The sequence below is a fragment of the Ovis aries genome, chromosome 18, assembly GCF_016772045.2.
Source record: "Ovis aries strain OAR_USU_Benz2616 breed Rambouillet chromosome 18, ARS-UI_Ramb_v3.0, whole genome shotgun sequence".
Classification (NCBI taxonomy): Eukaryota; Metazoa; Chordata; class Mammalia; order Artiodactyla; family Bovidae; genus Ovis; species Ovis aries.
The window spans coordinates 2,314,805-2,333,000 of record NC_056071.1 but is presented as its reverse complement, the minus strand read 5'-3'; the positions used below and the strand labels follow the sequence as shown (position 1 = coordinate 2,333,000).

The following is an 18,196-nucleotide window of genomic DNA, read 5'->3' as shown; positions in this document are numbered from 1 at the left end:
AAAGAGAAGTTATCTCAGTTAATTATTGAGATGGGGGTCACAGTCATCGCCACCCCTACTGTGTATATGCTGGTAAGCGGGCTGTCAACTTCTTGTGATTTTTCATTAGACGCCATCTAGTTCAATTTGTTCACAATATTACTGAAGGGGAAGCTAAGGAAGAGATCTGGTCATCTGTTAAGTACTTATTCTTCATTTCTACTTCTTTGATCTAGGGAAAGAACCAACAAGTTAGGCAAGGTGTGGCGTAATCACAAGATCTGAAAGGTGTGCTTGGGCCTCAGAGGAGTAGAGCGTGGCCGGGGCGTGGGCTGCTGGTTTAAGGTTAATTACAATATAGCTCTGCTAAAGTGACAAGAAGACAGGCTTCCTGATGAGGGAGGTTTCCTGCAAAGAGCTCTTTCCTTTCCAAAGCTGTTTGCACTGAGGGTAAGCAGTACCTTTCTGAAGAAGGCAGGGGTGCAGACAGTTGTAAGGTAACAATTCCATAAGTTCTGTACACTATGAAACTTCTTGCCCAGGTCTCCACGCCACAGCCCCTGCAGCTATCACTCCAGCATCTCCATCCATGACAACTCCCCATGTAGCAGAGAAGGCTGTGCCACTCACCCGTGTCCAGTTATAAAAGCTAAACCAAAGACCCATCTGAAATATTTTAAATTTATTTATGTATTTTAAATGAAACAAAGATGAATATTTTTAATGATAAAAGGTAACAGTAATAATTCACCAGGAAGATAGACATCATAAACCATTAGACAGCTTAACAACAAAGAAACAGATATATAAAACAAAAATCAGAAGAAATATAAGGGAAAAGAAAAAATATATAATCATAGTGAGACATAGTCATAGACTCATCTAAAATATTATCTTTCACAAATCAAAACTATAATAAGGTACCACCTCATACCAGTCAGAATGGCCATCAGTAAAAAAATTTATAAATAACCCATGTTGGATAGGGTGTGGAGAAAAGGGGACCCTCCTACACTGTTGGTGGGAGTGTTAATTTGTATGACCTTTATGGGAAAAGGTATAGAGGTTCCTTAAAACCTTTGGCCACCTGAGGCAAAGAGCTGACTCATTTGAAAAGACCCTGATGTTGGGAAAGATTGAAGGTGGGAGGAGAAGGAGACAACAGAGGATGAGATGGTTGGATGGCATCACCAACTCAATGGCCATGAGTTGGGTAAACTTCGGGAGTTGATGATGGACAGGGAGGCCTGGTGTGCTGCAGTCCATGGGGTCAGAAAAAGTAGGACACGACTGAGCAACTGAACTGAACTGAAAAAACTAAACATAGAGTTGCCATATGATCTACAGAAAACTGAAGATACCAAGGGAATATTTCATGCAAATATGGGTACAATAAAGGATAGAAACAGTAAGAACTTAACAGAAGCATAAGAGGTTAAGAAGAGGTGGCAAAAATACACAGAAGGATTGTACAAAAAGGTCTTAATGACCCAGATAATCACGATGGTGTAGTTACTCACCAAGAGACAGACATCCTGAATGTAAAGTCAAGTGGTCCTTAGGAAGCATCGCTATGAGCAAAGCTAGTGGAGCCGACGTAATTCCAGCTGAGCTATTTCAAATCCTGAAAGATGATGCTGCTAAAGTGCTGCATTCAGTGTGCCAGCAAATTTGAAAAACACAGCAGTGGCCACAGAACTGAAAAGTTCAGTTTTCATTCAATCCTAAAGAAGGGCAATGGCAAAGAATATTCAAACCACCACACAATTGCATTCATTTCACATTCTAGCAAAGCTATGCCCCAAATCCTTCAAGCTAGGCTTCAGCTGTACATGAGGAACCAGAGATCAAATTGCCAACATCCATTGGCTCATAGAGAAGGCAAGAGAATTAAAAACAAACAAACAAATCTACTTCTCCTTCATTGATTATGTTAAAGACTTTCACTGTGTGGATCACAACAAACTGTGGAAAACTGTGGCAATACCAGAGACCACCTTACCAATCTCCTGAGAAACCTGTATGCAGGCCAAGAAGCAACAGGTAGAACCAGACATGGAACAATGGACTTGTTCAAAATTGGGGAAAGAGTATGACAAGGCTGTATATTGTCACCCTGCTTGTTTCACTCCTATGCAGAGTATATCCTTTGAAATGCCAGGCTGGATGAAGCACAAGCCAGGATGAAGATTACCAGGAGAAAGATCAACAACCTCAGATATCCAGATAATACCACTATAATAGCAGAAAGCAGAGAGGAACTAAAGAGACAATTGATGAAGGTGAAAGTGGAGAGTGAAAAAGCTGGCTTAATGACTCAACATTCAGAAAATAAAGATCATGGCATCTGATCCCATCACTTCATGGCAAATAGATGGGGAAACAAGGGAAACAGTGCCAGAATTTATCTTCTTGGGTTCCAAAATCACTGTGGACAGTGACTGCAGCCATGAAATTAAAAGACACTTGCTCCTTGGAAAAAAAAGCTATGACAAACCTAGATAGCATATTAAAAAGCAGAAATATCACTTTGTTGATAAAGGTCTGCATAGTCAAAGCTATGGTTTTTTCCAGTAGTCATGTACGGATGTGAGAAGTTGGATCCTAAAGAGGGCTGAATGCCAAAAAATTGATACTTTCAAATTGCGGTGCTGAAGAAGACTCGAGAGTCCCTTGGACAGCAAGGAGATAAGACCAGACAATCCCAAAGAAAACCAACCCTAAATACTCATTGGAAGGACTGATGCTGAAGCTGAAGCTCCAATACTTTGGCCACCTGATATGAAGAGCCAACTCACTGGAAAAGACTCTGATGCTGGGAAAGATTGAAGGCAGGAAGAGAAGGGGACGACAGGATGAGGTGGTTAGATGTCCTCACCAACACGATGGACATGAGTTTGAAAAAATTCCATGAGATGGTGAAGAACAGGGAAGCCTGGTGTGCCGCAGTCCATGGAATTATAAAGAGATGGACACGACTTAGTGACTGAACAACAATATGATTCAGTAATCCCCCTCTGGGGCATATATATGGATGAAATTGTAATTCGAAAATTATGTGCACCCCTATATTCTCAGCAGCACTATTTATAATATCCAAGACACGGAAGTGACCCAAATGTCTGTGGACAGATGAACGGATAAAGGAGATAGGGTACATATATACAATTTACTCAGCCATAGAAAGGAGTGAAATAATGCCATTCGCAGGGACATGGATGGATCTCAAGATTATCATGCTAAGTAAAGCAAGTCAGAAGGAGAAAGATAAATACCACATGATATCATCTATGTGTGGAGTCTAATCTATGACACAATGAACCTATCTATGGAACAGAAACAAACTCACAGACATGGAGAACAGACATGTGGTTGTCAAGGGGGAGAGAGGAGAGGAGAGGATAGATTGGGAATTTGGGGTTAGCTGATGCAGATTATTAGGTATAGGATGGAGAAACAGCAAGGTCCTACTGCACAGGGAACTGTCGCTGGGAGGGGAGCCCCTTTGAGGGCCTGAGACTTGTCTAACATTCAGAAATGTACCGTCCAAGGAGACGCTCATGTTAACAAAGCAAGAGACTTCACTGGGAAGGGGTACGCAGGTGGAGAACAGGGGAGAAAGGGAAGCCGGGAGAACTGCTCTGCCATGTGACTCGCAGTCTCGGGCTTTATGGTGATGGGATCAGCTTCTGGCTTGTCTCTGGCCCGTCGTTCTGACATAGAGTCCTTCCTGGTGGTGCACATATCCCCCAACAAGATGGGTTCCAGCGAGGATGATTCTGGGAAGTTGCTGGGACATATGGAATGGCATCTCCTCCCTTCTTTGGACTTTTCATGAGTTCTTCCAGTTGGTGGTGGCTTGTTAGTTCCATATTCCTTACCAGGACCTCCTGATTACTCATGCAAATGTTTACTATGGAGCCTGGCCTGGTCAGGGGGTTTCAGTCAATGTGTCCCTTGGCAAAACTACATTCAATATTCTGTGATAAACTGTAATGGAAATGAATATGAAAAAGACTGTGTGTGTGTATAACTGGATCACTTTGCTGTACAGCAGAAATTAACACAACTTGTATGTCAATTGTATTTCAATTTAAAAAATTAAAATAAAATAATATATCACCCTTCAATAGCTGATAAGTCCCCTGAAGCCTGCCAAAGGCTTCTTTCCTGCTCACATGCATGAAGCTGTTGCTGCTGGTGCTGCCTCTATAAACCGAGTCAAGGGTCTTTGTCAGGACATTTTGAATTTTAATTCTTAGTGTCAGCTGCTAGGACCATTTATCCTAAGGACCTCCTCTTCAAAATTCCCTGAGGTGGCACCAGCTACTTCAGTGCTTGGCAGCTGAAGCAAGGAACCAACAAACTTCTGTGAGTTGATAGGCTCAGTTTTGTAGGGTAAGTCTCTCCAATGTCCATACCAGGAATGAAATGTTTTTGCCTCAGTTTGGTACAAGCCAATTTGTTTGTTTGGGGTACCCTGTTGGAGAAGGGAAGTGTTGTTAGATTCTACTTGACTTGGGAACTGGTTTGCTGGTTTTAGTTTTGATTTTGTGATACATCAATGTTAGGATATGTTTGTGCTGTGGGGGTTGGAATGTGCTTGTCTTTTGTCTTTTAGTATTATTAAACTTATAAACAGGGCTTCCCTGTTTATAGGGCTCAGCAGTAAAGAATCCACTTGCAATGTAGCAGTTTGATCCCTGGGTTGGGAAGATCCCCTGGAGAAGGAAATGGCAACCCATTGCAGTATTCTTGCTTGGAGAGTCCATTGGCAGAGGAGCCTGGTGGGCTACAGTCCATGGGATCACAAAAGAGTCAGCCACAACTTAGCAACTAAACAACAAACTTATAAAAATGGGAAATACTCCATCTACCCCAAAGGAGAGCCCTTTGAGGAGTATATGAAATAAATAGGCAAAATAGCCATGAACTTTTGACTAAGAGACATGATATGCTGTTGTAACAGGGAGTTAGGATCAGAAGAGCGACGGCCCCTGCACGGTCACTAAGTTAGTGTATGATCTCACAGTTAGAAGTGCTTTGGAAAAGAGCAGGGGAAAGAGATGAGAGGCCGTATGTAGTGTTTACACTAGTGAACCAGGAGGAAAAGAAGTCAGAGGGCTGCCACCTTATGGGGCAGTAGTCTGAAAGGAAACCTGAAGGGGAAGCTGTTTGACAAGGGGAAGAGGGAAAAAGTGAGCACGGACATACTATTTCAGATTCTAAACCCTGGCCTGCTGCTGAGCAAGCAGGCTACACCAGCCCTTGTCCCAGCTGCCCCCTCCATGTATTCACTCCTTTCACCTCCTGTTTCACCGACCTGTGGGAACCGACTAGAAGTTTCTATGTTAACCCTGAGCACAGAGGCCTGGTTTAATATCACCATCCAAGACTCTGATGCTGGGAGGAATTGGGGGCAGGAGGAGAAGGGGACGACAGAGGATGAGATGGCTGGATGGCATCACCGACTCGATGGACGTGAGTCTGAGTGAACTCCAGGAGTTGGTGATGGACAGGGAGGCCTGGAGTGCTGCGATTCATTGGGCAGCAAAGAGTCGGACACGACTGAGCCACTGAACTGAACTGAACTGAAGGCACATCAGGGCCCCCAATTTCGACCAGGAACCACTTCTGCAGCAGAGCAATTTCCCTTTTGCCAGGGTTCTGTTAGAGACCGAGGGACTGCCTTGGACTTGAAGCATCCCATTCTAATTTCCCCTAAGGAGCCTCGGGTAACAGACAGTGAGGAGCAAGTTGACTGACTTTTTAATAGGTACGAATAGCACATACTATGTGGTAAGCACCAAAGTGGCACAGAAAACATCTCAGTCTATTCTGGTAATGAGAGTGCATGGAGAAGTTCAAAAGTGTTTGTTCTTACAACTTCTAGAATGCCCACAAGGGGACCTCACCCTGAAATATAGCTTCTTATATATGTGAGAGTATCCAGTCCCTGTGGGGACAAGATCCTTTGTAAATTAGATGCTCAAGTAATTTTTTTCCCAGAACAGTTTGACATGATTGTCTCACCAGAGGACACTTTAAGCCTACAAATGCTGGTCATGGAAATCCCAGAGAAGGAAACAAAGTCATCCTAGGAGAAACTTGCCTGCATATTTGAGATACACATGGCCTATCTGGTCTTCTCATGAATCTTCACCTCTGCCATTTTTTTTTTTAATGCAAAAAGGGTAAATTAGAAATGGACTCGTCAAGGGTAAAAAGAAATCCTAATTCTCTTTTCTGTAAATATTTAGCCATCTAAACAAGTAAGCTTGATTTGTTTCATTTGCCAGAAAACTAATTTTAATCCAACTTCTTTTGTAAACTGGTGGGTTTTACATTGCTATACCTGACTCAGGACTGAAATTTTGAAATAAGAACAATGAGGTATCTCTGTTTCTTTATGTTTGTGTATGTCTTTGTCTTTGCATAACATTGCTGAGGCTACTTATAAATGAGCTCTATTTAACTGGCTTAAAGAAAAGTTCACTTCAGTTCCATTCAGTCACTCAGTTATGTTCAACTCTTTGAAACCCCGTGGACTGCAGCACGCCAGGATTCCCTGCCCATCACCAACTCCCAGAGTTTACTCAAACTGATGTCTATCAAGTCAGTGATGACATCCAACCATCTCATCCTCTGTCGTCTCCTTCTCCTCCTGCCTTCAATCTTTCCCAGCATCAGGGTCTTTTCCAATGAGTCAGTTCTTTGCACCAAGTGGCCAATCACTACCTTAGATGACCTGATTGTAAGCCATTCTTCAGCTTCCTAGGAGGCTCATGTGGGCCCTTGGGGTGATGGTGAGGATTAGAGAGGGTCTGCTATGCAGCCCACCCAGACAAGAGGTTGCAAATCAAACAATTCTAAATACAAGAGAAATCAAGCTAAGCTGGTTTCAGATTCATGTGAACTGGGAAATATTCAGTATTAAATTAATACCTGGTATCAATATTTAAGTTTGTTGACCTAATTGATATACAACTATCTTTAGAGTCATCTATATTAAGTAAAAGACTTTCACTGCACCTAGGTTTAATAGAAGTTAAATGAAATCTTGTTATATCTGTAACAAAATTTTCACAGGAAAAATAACTTGGTATGTTGAAACTTTAAAGTAAATGTAAGTGAGATAAGAGATTTTTCATAAGCTCTATAGGAATAATTATGTTTTGAAAATTATTTAAAATAACCTCTCTAGATTTTAGTAACTATTACTTGCTTCTTGGTTTTAAGAGTTTGGGATTCTAATTTAAATATTTAAGTAAAGCTACTGAAAATAATAAGACATTTCACTATGCAGTAGGAAAGTGTCATACATGTTTTGAGTAAAAGGAATTTTATGCATGGTCAGTCTGAAATTGGATTAAGCTTAACTGAGTAAATGAATTGTTAAAAGTAAGCTGGTACAAAACTTGAATTTGGCTTTCTTTTCTGTTAAGGGGACAGTTCAGTTCAGTTCAGTCGCTCAGTGGTGTCCGACTCTATGTGACCCCATGAACTGCAGCACGCCAGACCTCCCTGTTCATCACCATCTCCCAGAGTTCACTCAGACTCACCTCCATCGAGTCTGTGATGCCATCCAGCCACCTCATCCTCGGTCGTCCCCTTCTCCTCCTGCCCCCAATCCCTCCCAGCATCAGAATCTTTTCCAATGAGTCAACCCTTTTCATGAGGTGACCAAAGTACTGGAGTTTCAGCTTTAGCATCATTCTTTCCAAAGAAATCCCAGGGTTGATCTCCTTCAGAATGGACTGGTTGGATCTCCTTGCAGTCCAAGGGACTCTCAAGAGTCTTCTCCAACACCACAGTTCAAAAGCATCAATTCTTCGGTGCTCAGGCTTCTTCACAGTCCAACTCTCACATCCATACATGACCACAGGAAAAACCATAGCCTTGACTAGACGGACCTTTGTCGGCAAAGTAATGTCTCTGCTTTTGAATATACTATCTGGGTTGGTCATAACTTTTCTTCCAAGGAGTAAGCGTCTTTTAAGTTCATGGCTGTAGTCACCATCTGCAGTGATTTTGGAGCCCCCAAAAATAAAGTCTGACACTGTTTCCACTGTTTCCCATCTATTTCCCATCAAGTGATGGGACCAGATGCCATGATCTTCGTTTTCTGAATGTTGAGCTTTAAGCCAACTTTTTCGCTCTTCTCTTTCACTTTCATCAAGAGGCTTTTAGCTCCTCTTCACTTTCTGCCATAAGGGTGGTGTCATCTGCATATCTGAGGTTATTGATATTTCTCCCAGCAATCTTGATTCCAGCTTGTGTTTCTTCCAGTCCAGCGTTTCTCATGATGTGCTCTGCATATAAGTTAAATAAGCAGGGTGACAATATACAGCCTTGACGTACTCCTTTTCCTATTTGGAACCAGTCTGTTTTTCCATGTTCAGTTCTAACTGTTGCTTCCTGACCTGCATACAGATTTCTCAAGAATTCAGGGGACAAGTTTTCTCAAAATGTTGAACTGCCTTTAATAACAGATTTTAAGTTTCTTTACCTTTTAAGCAATCAGTTCTGTATTTGCCTTTGAAATCTTTTGTTGCTACTTTGGCTAATTAAGTAACAACTGTTTCACCGTGACCTATGTTCTTATCTGATTGAGTGTTCTAGGTCCTTTTGATATTCGGCCGGGATAGGGTAGGGGGTTGAGGGGGGTACAAAACTTCCTAAATCAATTCTGATGAAGTTCTTTGGGCTTCTAGCTAAAGTTGGAGGGCTTCAAAGGGCTCCTGAAACATCCCAAAGAAAGAAAGGCTCATTGGTATGTTAAATTACATGGGAAGTATGGTCAAATGAGTGTATTATATTAGGTTACATTGTATGGTAAATGTTTCTAATATAGATATTCTTGAAGTTATATAAAGTTTCTAAAATTTGTACATGTCCTGATATAATGTTATAATTGTTATCTTGAAAGGTTAAGCTCCTTTGCCAAGAATTGTAATCAGATCTTTAACCCTCCCGTTAAAAAACAAATATAAGTTTCTCATGCTAAGTCACTTTAGTCATGTCTGACTCTGTACGACCCCAGAGACGGCAGCCTACCAGGCTCCCCCATCCCTGGGATTCTCCAGGCAAGAACACTGGAGTGGGTTGCCATTTCCTTCTCCAATGCATTAAAGTAAAAGTGAAAGTGAAGTCATGTCCGACTATTCGTGACCCCACAGACTGTAGCCTACCAGGCTCCTCCATCCATGGAATTTACCAAGCAAGAGTTCTGGAGTGGGGTGCCATTGCCTTCTCCTAGCCTTTAGACAATACTAGTGGACTGAGTAACAATAGAAAAAACTAATGGGAAGCCTGATTACTTCATCCAGATCAATGGGAATTAGCTACATGCAACTGAATGAACTGACAAATAGGTTTTATAACTTACTGACTTTGGGAAATATACTAACCTTAATGTTCGTTTTCCAGAAAAAAAAAAAAAAAAAAAAAAAACCCTTTCTCTTATGCTGTAACCTGCATTGATAAAGTGTGTCCTTATAAACAAAGATGAAACATTGATCTTTTTCTATCTGACCATGCCAGATTTGGATCAGCTTCTCAGCTGGCTCAGCTGCGGGCTTGATATTTTGCATATATGTTATGCACATGGATATATGGCAGGTGTCTGTAAGATATATACCCTCTTTCCTTACAAAGTGATGATTGGGGGGTTTTTTGGCCTACAGGCCACTTGCTTTTTTCTGCTGGGGCTAGGAGCATTTCTAACGTCACAAGCGGAGTTAACAAATGAAGAGAAAGCACTGGGACCAGGCCAGTCTGCCCCCCGTGCACTGGCCAGTTTGCCAGACCCTCGGAGAGCCTGGCTGCAGCCCTGAGGACAGGGCGGGTCGGCTCCTGGGGCCAGCGGGGAGCCTCCAGCCAGAAGGGCCCGGGCCAGCGAGGGAGCCTCCCGCGGGAAGGTCGGCGGGGGAGCCCCACTCTGTGGTGACAAGGAGGACAGACACCAAAAGCCTGGGGGGAGTCCGGAGGCTGTCTTGATGGTAAGCAGCCCGCTGCATCACCGGTGTTTCTCGGGCTGTTTGAGCTCTTGGCGAGTGTGTGCTGTGAAGTCCACAGAGGTCACTGTTAGGTCTGAGCCATGCACCCCTCTAGCCAAGGTATGGAGCCAACTTCTCCAGGGCCAGCAGGACGGCTTCCTCCTTATTTATGAAAGTGAAAGTCGCTCAGTTGTGTCGGACTCTTTGCGACCCCATGGACTATACAGTCCACAGAATTCTCCAGGCCAGAATACTGGAGTGGGTATCGCTTCCCTTCTCCAAGGGAATCATCCCAACCAAGGGATAAACCCAGGTCTCCTGCATCACCGATGGAGTCTTTACCAGCTGAGCCACAAGGGAAGCCCATGCTTACTTATGGACTCAGATGATTCGGTCATGCCCACCCAGAGTGATCCCCTTTTCATTAATGCAAAGTGAGCTGATTCAGTTCAGTTCAGTTCACTTCAGTTACTCAGTCGCCAGGCTTCCCTGTTCATCACCAACTCCTGGAGTCCACTCCAACCCATGTCCATTGAGTTGGTGATGTCATCCAATCACCTCACCCTGTGTCATCCCCTTCTCCTCCTGCCTTCAGTCTTTCCCAGCTTCAGGGTCTTTTCCAGTGAGTCAGTTCTTTGCATCAGGTGGCCAAAGTATTGGAGCTTCAGCTTCAACATCATTCCTTCCAATGAACACCCAGGAATGATCTCCTGTAGGATAGACTGGTTGGATCGCCTTGCAGTCCAAGGGACTCTCAAGAGTCTTCTCCAACACCACAGTTCAAAAGCATCAATTCTTCTGAGCTCAGTTTTCTTTACAGTCCAACTCTCACATCCATACATGACTAATGGAAAAACCATACCCTTGACCTTTGTTGAGAAAGTAATATCTCTGCTCTTTTTAGGGGCCTTGATTACATTCGCAAACTCCGTATTATGTCATGCTACCTCACACAGGTGCAGAGTGGCAGCCCATCATGTTCCCCCGTGTGGCCCCGCCCCAGGGGAGGGCATCCTGTAGAACACGTCGTGTAAAACACGCGTCCCTGGGGGACCGCTTCGGAGCCCCGCCCACCGCACACCGCCTCACTGGTCTCCAGCTGCTGCCAGGGCCAAGGCTGACGGCGGCTCCTCCTCCGCTCTCAGGTGCCTGCAAGCAGACCATCCTTCCCGCTTGAAAACAAAGACAATCACGTGGATGTCCAATGTGCAGACACTCAGAGCCTGGGTGGCCCCCACGTGTCACCTGTCGATAGACAGGAGGAGCAAGTCCAAACGCACACACATCCAAACGCACACACGCCCCGGTCCTGCAGTCTGCACCAGCCTGCCCTCCGCCCCCTCCTGAGGCCCCTGCAGGCTGAGCCCCAGCACTGGCTGTGAGAGCGGAGCTGTGCGCTCTCCACCCCGACCGTCCACGCTGAGTAGGCTGTCCTCCCCGCTGAGCACTGAGGGTGGATCTCTTCCCCGCCTCTGTCAGGCCAGGCGCCAGACACGAGAGAGGCAGCTGTCCTGAGACAGGAGGGAGGGAACAGGAGCTCTGGCGCTAGAGGTGGCGATGCAGATGCCAGAGGGAGCTGCAGCGAGATCTGAGCCCTGCCTATGGTTCACCGAGGACCCAGAAGAACAGCGTCAGGTGTGATTGAATATTCCGGTTCAGAGCCTCCCAGCCGTCTCCAAGGCAGCATGCACTTTTAATCCATCATTTCTATTAAGCAATGTCTGCATGTGGCAAAGGAAAAAATCACGTGATTCAATAGGGCCCACAGTCAAAGCCTTTCCTTCCTCCGACCAAACTCCAAGGGGTGAGCACTGGTTGCTGGTTTTCAGGTCTTCAGAGGGATCACCCTTTATGTCGTTTTTGCTGGAAATCCTCAGAGATTTCCTCACTGCCGGCTTCCAGATCTGCAACTTGGTATTCAGCCATTTCCTCCACCCCCTGTATTATCCTCATCTTTTATTATTAATGTATTATCCTCTTTTATTTACAATGTTTCTAAATTCCAAGGACTCATTCACGTTCTCCCATGATCCTTTTTCACAGCAATCTATTGTCATTTTAAAGCTGTATCTTCCTATAACAGTTACATATGCATTCTATATGTATATGCAACATGCATGTATATTGAATGCACACACGTTATTATACTATATGCATATGTAGTTATGTGTGATTTATGCCTTTGTTTTCTATATACATATTATCTATGTATATGTATGCTTATACACATATTCAGTTCACTTCAGTCACTCAATCGTGTCCAACTCTTTGCAATCCTATGAACTGCAGCACACCAGGCCTCCCTGGCCATGACCATCTCCCGGAGTTCACTCAAACTCCAGTCCATCGAGTTGGTAATGCCATCCAGCCATCTCATCCTCTGTCATCCCCTTTTCCTTCTGCCCCAATCCCTTCCAGCATCAGAATCTTTTCCAGTGAGTCAACTGTTCACATGAGGTGGCCAAAGTACTGGAGTTTCACCTTTAGCATCATTCCTTCCAAAGAAATCCCAGGGCTGATCTCCTTTAGAATGCACTGGTTGGATCTCCTTGCAGCCCAAGGGACTCTCAAGAGTCTTCTCCAACACCACAGTTCAAAAGCATCAATTCTTCAGTGCCCAGCTTTCTTCACAGTCCAACTCTCACATCCACACATGGCCACTGGAAAAACCATAGCCTTGTCTAGACAGACCTTAATTGGCAAAGTAATACCTCTGCTTTTCAATGTGCTATCTAGGTTGGTCATAACTTACATCTATGTAATATGCTATGTACATGCACTCAATTAATAGTTGCATCCGATTACACACAATCGTCTATGTATTTTCTTCAGCTCTTTGGCTTTTCTATCCTGCGTAATCAGCTCGTACATCTCACTTTCTCTGCAGTTGATAGTTTTCCTCACCTGTGGGGTTTCCTTTGCAGGGAGGCCTTCGGGGTTAGTACAGGTGGAGGTGGACAGGGCAGACCCTCCAGGCTGGCCAGCCAAAGGCGCTGGTGTGTGGGCTGCTGCAGCCAGTTCCAGAAAGGCTGATCTTTGCGCTCACTGAGAGCCCGCCAGGACCAAGGCCTCAGCTAAGGGTCCCCTGCCTCGCTGTTTAGGAGCAAAGGGTAGAAAGTAAGGACTCAGTGCTGCAGTGATCCCATAGAGTGATTCCCTGGAGCCCACCACCACCCCCCGCCTCTGCGCCTGGAGACCCTGCTCTCTCCTCCCCTCCAGTGAGGACAGTGCCTGCTGACCTTCAGCTATTACTACTTAGATCCTAGTTTGTAACCTCTTCCTGCTCAAACAATCTGACCCCACCTGCATTCTATCTCTCAAGATTGCCTCAAAATTCACAGCCACTGACGCCTCCTTCCCTGTGTTTCTGCATTTATGTATTTTCTTACTTTTCAAAACTGTCTTTCCTGTCCTTTCAGTGGAACTCCCGCAGGAGGGGCAGAGCTGCCTGGGCCACACCTGCGGCACCAACCTCATCATGTCCTGCCAAGGCTGTCACCACCTCCTCTCAAGACGGACAGCACAAAGACCTGGGCTTAGACGCTGCCTGAGGACTGAACGTACTCACGCAATAGGAGAGTGGGGTTGCCATCCTTTCTTAAGGGGAGCAGAACCCAGGCCCCATTGTCAGATATTCTAATTCAGTTGATCAGGATGAGTTCAGGACTTCAGCAAGGGCACCTGGTCATCTGATGGCAAGGCTCAGACTAGCTTCAGGGAACCGGGCTATCCTGGAGATGGGTGATCTGGGTTTGACCCTCCTCCGTTACTTATTGGCCTTGAGAGAGTCAGTCCCGCTTCTCAAGCTGTATACAGAGGGAAGAGCAGCCCCTCCCTCCTAGCTTGAGTGGATAATTAAGTGGTACAGTGCAGCAGAGGACCAAGCAGAGCAGGAAGAAGCCCCTGAGGTACCAGTATAGCCCAGCTCCTGATCCTGTGGGGCTGGGAAGGGGAACGTCCGCTGGTGGCCCTGGGCTGCAGCCTCTCACGTGGTGGAGTTCAAGCTGCACCACCCAGGCAGTGTCTTCACAAAACGGTGGAACATGAGGACAATCAAGTTCTTCACAAAGGGACTCGGGCTCAATGCCACTTGGATCTCCCTGACAAATTTCCCAGGTCATTCTAACTGATTCCTCCGTGGATGGCAGGCATCTTGCTGTCAGTCCTTTCAGCAGAATACCCATCTCTCACGTGCTCAGATAATTTGCAATTGCTACCTACCATTCTGAGGAAAACTCCCTAGGTGCATTAGAACTATACCTGATGCGGCCATCCAGCCTTTGATGGGGTTGGCTGCTTGTTTGGATGGAGAGACCATCTGCCTGAGGTGTGCGTCACCCTCACTCACACGCGTGTGCATATGCTTGTCTAAGTGCCTTAGTATAACACAAGGAAGAACAAATCTGACTCCATATTAGATTTGCTTCATTTACCTTAAGTTTGTATTCTATTGCTTCTGCTTCAAGTTAATCACTAAAAGAATGTTGCCTAATTCCTGAAATATACAGGGTAACCCATTCTCAAGGCTCTGACCTGTGAGGATATAATGTTGTCCATTTATTTAGAAACAAAAAGTTGCAAAACAGAGAATAATATTTGTCTTGTTGGAGGTTTACAGGAACATCATGACCTGACCTAATGACAGCTTCAAGGACAAAGGATTCCTATAGTAAGAAGTTTGCACCAACCAGCCACACCCTTCCTCACCTTGCCTTTTAAAATGCTTTGCTGAAACTCTTCAGGAGTTTGGAGTTTGGGGAGGCATAAGCCACCTGTTCTCCTTGGTTGGCCCTGTGATAAAACTTTCTCTTCTCCAAACTCTGACATTTTCGTTTGCTTGGCCTCACTGTGTGTCAGGCAACAGTGTGATGGTGTGCCCTTGATGGCACCTCACGTCTATTCAGAACCAAGTAATCTTCCTTAAATACCTGTTCTTGGTAATAGGCATTTTCATTTTCTGTGCAGAAGAAACAAATAGCTACAGTGTTACTAACACTCATCTGCTATTAGAGACTTAGTAAGAATAGCACCTTCATCTTGAGGCAGACTTCCATGGTATTTCCAAAGATTTTGAAGTAACTCTGAATGCTGAGTGCAAACTGAAGCCATACACAGGCTCTTACTCTCCTTTGAAAGATGAGAAGACATCCGTTGGTGATAAATCAAATGATTAAAATGAAGTGGAAAAAGTTTTCCTTTCTGATCTAACATGAAGGTCAGTGGTTGGAAAAGAAAGCTTATCTGGAATATCAGAGAAGATGGGTCAGAGTTCATCTTGATAAATTTCAAAGGAAAAAAAAAAATGACCTTGATTTAAACTGTCCGTATATAGCTCTTCAAAAGAGAAGGGAGATTGTTTCAAAATACACCCTTCTTTCTTTGATCCTGCCATGGAGCTGAAAGATGAAATACATCATAATAAAATGGATGTCAGTTTAAAAAATGTCTAGAAATCATGACTTTATCAGAGACAGGGAAGAAGGAAGGAAGGAAAAAGGGGAAGGGGAACTCACATTGAGTGTGGGGATTCTGAGAATCAAGAGTATTTCCTTCTAGCACACATGCAGGAACATGGAACTATGAAAAAACTAGAATAATATGGAACTGTTTGTTTCCAACTCATATTTTCTGTCATTGCATTTCATATTTTAATGAACTTCTAGGAAAAATTGAGTTTTGCATTTCTGTTTTTCAAATCCTATGACCTCCCCTGCCGTCACCCCCAGTGAATCTGCACGGTGAACAAAGCAGGGCTTCACCAGGAACCCCGGGGCATCCTCCTCAGCCACAGGGTGCAAGGGTGCCAGAATAGCCCCATCCCCTGTACCATGTATGGGACCCTGGTTTCTTAGGTCACAGGCACCCCGGCCACCTTCTGTCTACCCCTGAGAGCGCTCTTGCTCCACTAGCCCCAAGGCTGAGAATGAGACCAAGGGAGGCTGCTCTCCCTGCATGAGAGTTTTGGTGTAGCTGAGTGCAGATCCTGAAGGCTTTTCACAATTCTTTTCCCATAGAAAACCGCTTCTGAGTACTCTGCTCTAACATTCTTAAATACACACGTTTGTCTGTTGATTTAGAGGGAAGCGCCTCACTCTGCTACACTGTTTCCTCCTCTTCACTACCATGCCTGGACTCAGTCTCTGAGGGCTCCTGGCTCTCCTAGCCATTGTTCTCCTGATCCAGTACAGTGTTTGTTACATATAATAACAGCAATAATACATGCTTCTTCAGATATAACAATGTATAAAGATAGCTATATACTATGACCAGGTGGGATTTATCCCAGGTAGTCAAGACTGGTTCCAACATTAGAAAATCAATTAATGTAACTCCTCACACCAAGAGATAAAAGAAGAGAAACTCATGTGACATCAATAGATGCAGAAAAAGCATTTGACAAACTCCAACACCTACTAGTAATAATAATTTAAAAAAGCTTTCAGTGAACTAGGAATAGAGGAAAAGTTCTGCAACTGGATGAAGAACATCTACCAAAAATCCACAACAAATATTGTACTTACCAGGGAGAGACTAGAAGCCTTCCCAGGGAGACGAGGAACAAGGCAAGGTTGTTCCCTCTCACCATGTTTTTCAACAACACACTGGAGTACTAGCTAGAACAATAATACAAGGAAAGAAAATACATACAGATTGGAACAAAGAAATAAAACTGTCTTTGTCTGAAGATGACAGTATCATCTATGTGGAAATTCTGACGGAATTGACAAAACTACTCCCGGATTAATACGTGATTGCAGCAAGGTTGCAGGATACAAAGCTAACACACAAAAGTTGATTGCTCTCCTATATACTGGCGATGACCAAGTGAAACTCACATCATTTCGATTTGAGCTCCTAGTGCTTGAATTAAGATGCAGCTTCTCTTCATTTTCCAGTCACGGTGTTTCGTTTCTCTCTGTCCACTGCTCTCTACCCTGTCCCGTCCTCCAGCGCGGGCCAGGAGCCGAGGGCGCAAGGATGAGCGGCCCTGCGTCCTTCCCACCCACTCCCCGGGCAAACAGCGTCCATCAGCAGGAACGACCCACGGTGCTCACTGGGTCACCATCGGCCGGAAAAGAGTTCCAAGTCAGGCAGTGATTTACTTATCACAGTTTCTAATGAAATGTGCCCTTTTATGATCAGTAAGTAGCAGATCTTAGTAAAGTGCAATAAATGTTTATAGTCTGAAGCACTGTATTTTCTCCTAGGAGACCAAGGTATTAAAAATGACATATTTTCCTCTAACTCTACAGAAGTAAAAAAAAAAAAAAAAAAAAAAAGTGGATTCCTTTTGGGGAAAAAAAAAAAAAAAGGAGCCTGAGAATTTTAAGGTATAGAAGATGACATTTCTAAAAAGAATGTAGTTTTTAATTATACTAAAAGAGAATTAGGATTTAACATGGAAAAATAAACAATTTGCTTGGCATCTGGATCGGGTCACAAGTTCTACATGCTGAGGGCCTAATTCTTTAGAATCACTACATTATTATAAAGAACCCAGGTTAGATTTCAATTTACTCATTTAAGTTAATTTTGAAGAAGTCCAGACTAAATTTTCCTACTTTAGGCATGTACCATGAGAACTTTGAGTGTGAGGCTCAAAGGACTCTGAATTATTGGTGACATTTTAAATATTGTTTTTAACTAAAACAATATAGAATAGCTTAATCTATCTGAAATTGTTGTTGTTTAGTCGCTAACTTGCCTCTGACTCTTTTGAGACCCCTTTAACTCCTCTGTAGCCCACCAGACTCCTCTGTCCATGGGATTCTCCAAGCAAAAATACCGGAGTGGGTTGCCATGCCCTCCTCCAGGGGATCTTCCCCACCCAGGGATCGAACCCCAGTTTCCTGCATTGCAGGCAGATTCTCTTTTGTCTGAGCCACCATTACTTGCTGTTTAGCTGACATGTATTTTAGACTAAGGAAATGATATTAGATAAAAAGCAAATTTGAGCAACTTTCTTATTTGAGTTCAAAATAGATCATAAAGTAGTGGAGACAGCTTACAACATCAACAGTGCATTTGGCCCAGGAAATGCTAACAAATGTACCATGTAGTGATGGTTCAAGAAGTTTTGCGACGAACAGGATAGCCTTGAAGATAAGGAGCATAGTGGCTAGCCATCAGGGGTTGACAGTGACCAAATGAGAGCAATCATCAAAGCTGATCCTCTTTCAACTATGCAAGAAGTTGCCAAAGAACTCAATGTCAATCAT

General features: G+C 44.1%; 1 long non-coding RNA gene across 1 annotated transcript in view; it reads right to left on the bottom strand.

The window, feature by feature from the left end:
- The window catches only part of LOC114109093 (uncharacterized), a 28,284-nt gene extending 11,073 nt beyond the window's left edge, over window positions 1-17,211 (bottom strand). Inside the window, exons 1-2 of the long non-coding RNA XR_003585804.3 lie at window positions 16,814-17,211; window positions 16,499-16,591 (exon numbers count right to left, since the gene is read on the bottom strand). This is a non-coding gene — a long non-coding RNA (uncharacterized LOC114109093). The remainder of the gene's footprint in view (window positions 1-16,498; window positions 16,592-16,813) is intronic.
- Window positions 17,212-18,196: the final 985 nt, after the last annotated feature.